At 45.3% G+C, this 2,935-nt stretch overlaps 1 protein-coding gene across 1 annotated transcript in view; it reads left to right on the top strand.

The window, feature by feature from the left end:
* Positions 1-2,935, top strand: part of Rwdd3 (RWD domain containing 3) — a 14,985-nt gene that overhangs the window by 324 nt on the left and 11,726 nt on the right. The gene's annotated exons all lie outside the window — the stretch shown is intronic.

The following is a 2,935-nucleotide window of genomic DNA, read 5'->3' as shown; positions in this document are numbered from 1 at the left end:
CGTCCCCACGCGTTCCTGGGCGCGGAGCCGGGCTGCGGGGCGCTGCGGGCAACGCACGGGGCCCGTCTGCGCCCGAGCTGCGGTCGCCGCGCCGCCGCACTACCCGCTTTCCTCCTTCCCTCTCCTGCCTGCGGTTGGATAAGAGCTAAAACTTAACCCTCTGTGTTGGCTTAAAAAAAAAAAAGGGGGGGGGGGGGGGTGGCGGCGAGGGGGAGGGGGACAAAAAACAAAAACGGCCGTTTAGAAGAAGAAATGCTCACATTTCTCTATCTTACAAGTGTATGAAGTGCACTTCGGGGGCCATTGGGTTTGTCCTAATGTCACAGTGTAACTGCTGGTGACATTTTTTTCCCACCGTAGGCTTACACCATTGAGAAGGTAGTGTAAGGTGTGCTGGACCCAGGAAGCCATCGGAGTGAGTTGCGCGGTCTTGTGCTCGCATAGTGGGGTTGTCACCCTTCTTTACTCCTTCGTGCGTTCATACCTTCATTAAGCAGCACTGTTATGTTCTAAGTGCTCAGAATCTATTGGAGTAATGGGACTGCTTTCTTTTTAGTGCCTGATCCTGTCCTAGACTTTTGGAAACAAGTCCTTAAAATCTGAAAGTATCCTTCTAGCGCAGGCCTGTTAGTGTGATCTTGTCACCCTTCTGGTTGAGTTGTATTCCTGTTCACCATCTCCTTTCTATTTCTACTGCTGTCTTTGTTGGTGATTCCGTCTGAAACAGCTATACAAATAAATCATTACTTTTCCTAAATTCTTTTATTATGGCTCAGTTGGGAATATTTGGAAAAAAGCCTGTGCTGCCCATCACACCTTGAAGAGGTGGTAGTGGTGGGGCTGAGAGTGCGTGGTTAAGCGCTAATGATTCCCCGTGCATCAGAGAAAACCAAAAAAGGAAGGGCTGAAAGGAAGAGAGCAGATTCTTAATAATATTGAGAACACTGTGGACCCTTTATCTGCTGTTAAATTGAGCATGACTTTCAAGCCATGCCTCCTAATTAATTTAATTCAGTGTTCTGGCATCAATAAGTAATTGAATTATAAAAGAATTCAGTGTAACAACTTAGGACATTTTGTTGCTGAAAGGTTCATTAGAGAGTAGAACAGTTCCATGATTGAACTAAGGATGTTTGACGCTCACAGCTGGGAATTAAGGGTTAAGGAAAGACCTCTGTATCCGACCCCAGTGAACATGCAAAAGGCTAATGGCTGCCACTGTCACTGTTACCTCGGGCTTGACTGCAGGATGTAGCACTGCAGCCCACTGGTTCCTTGGTTTCCCCCCAAATAAGCTTGTTGCTGATGGAATTGGGGACACTACAGAGGGCTTACAGATCTTGGGGAGAAGACAGTTCAGGAGTCCTCAGGCTCAACCCTAGCACCAGCTATTACATAAGGCTCTAGGGTTGAAAAGGCTGAATAGGGTGATTTGGCTTAGTGGGATTAATTCATGCTGAGAAATTTAGGGGACTTATGCACATTTTGTCCTCTGCCATAGTTCTAATGAGCACATAGTAAGAGGCATCAGGTGTAGCAGTGTCTCAGGAACAGGCTGTGAGAGGCCCCACCCTAGTCTGAGAGAAGGCCATGGCTAGACCTCATCAGGGGTAGTCAGCTTCTGTGTGTGCAGTATGTTCAGCCAGATGCTAGGCTCACTGTGGTCACTGCCGTCTAAATCGTATGCATCTTATTTGATAAGAGGTGCTCTGCACTTTATTTTGCAGGGAAGATAATCTACACTTAGGCTGGGTAAATCACTGCAAGGCTCCTGCATGTATGGCCCTCTACACTGTACTGTGTTCTTTGATAGTGATGGGGCTGCTGCATCGTGGCAACAGTGCTTAGCAAAGACACATTTGTCTGGAAAGAGCCACTAATGAACACTCAGAACAAGGGTGAGACCCAGTCTCTGTGCAGAATGGTCCTGAAAGGGACTGTGTGTGTGTGTGTGTGTGTGTGTGTGTGTGTGTGTGTACCAGTGAGGTAGGTGAAGTTGGCATTGTTACATATTTTTATTTTCCTGATTGGTGATAGACATTATATATTGCTGTAGTTGGTGCTCGTATGTAGGAGCTGCATTTTTGGAAATTACCTCAAATCAAAAGCTGTAAAATGAGAGGTCTATAAAACCACCCAGAATGTTTGCATGGAGCGGATCTTTGTGTTTTGTTGACCATAATGTTCCAATGGGATTTGGACTCTTTTGCAAAATGAATCGTGACTGTCACACAGGGAGCCTTCGAATATGCTCAGCTCCTCCCTGGTGGCTGCTTGAGTGGAATGCGCCTCTGTAAATCTGATTCAGCCTTGAGCTCCACTTTTAAAGGATGAGATGGCCCCTTTTATCTTCCTGTTAGTTTTTGTTCTTTCTTTTGTAATTACATTTTCAAGGAATGCAACAATCTGGCCAAAGCACAGAGCAAGCATTGGTGAATTCCTATTGTGCTAAGTGTCCTGGGAGGAAGAGGAAAGCTAGTGCTGCCCCGTGAAGGACAGTGGGTCTTGGTCGTTTCTTTGTGCTTTTCTGCACAAAGGAGAATCTCTAAAAATTGACAAGCAAGCAAGCAAACAAACCAAAAAACCCGAGAAAACAAGTACAGGAAACTTGCATACTTGGTTGTATGTGAAATGTAAGTCATTTCCTATTGGGTTCTAAATGAATCTTCAGAGAATGCTTTCTCTTAAATGTTGTTTACCTTTTCTAGTGTCTTCTGTGACTGGACCACATTTCTCAAGCCTTTGTTGTGTTTTGTAAAATAAGAAGTAGAGACCTTAGAAAAGCTTTCTCCAGTTTCAATTTTTGTCATCTGGTGTGTGGTTAAAAACATGCCTTCTTCTGTGGGGAAAAAGGAACCCTTCTCCACTGCTGGTGGGAGTGTAGACTGGTGCAACCATTATGGAAATCAGTATGGAGACTCCTTAGAAAAGTTGA

The sequence above is a fragment of the Octodon degus genome, unplaced genomic scaffold, assembly GCF_000260255.1.
Source record: "Octodon degus isolate 3935 unplaced genomic scaffold, OctDeg1.0 scaffold00074, whole genome shotgun sequence".
NCBI classification, from domain to species: domain Eukaryota; kingdom Metazoa; phylum Chordata; class Mammalia; order Rodentia; family Octodontidae; genus Octodon; species Octodon degus.
Note: the sequence above shows the minus strand (reverse complement) of the source record. Positions and strands in the feature narration are given on the sequence as shown.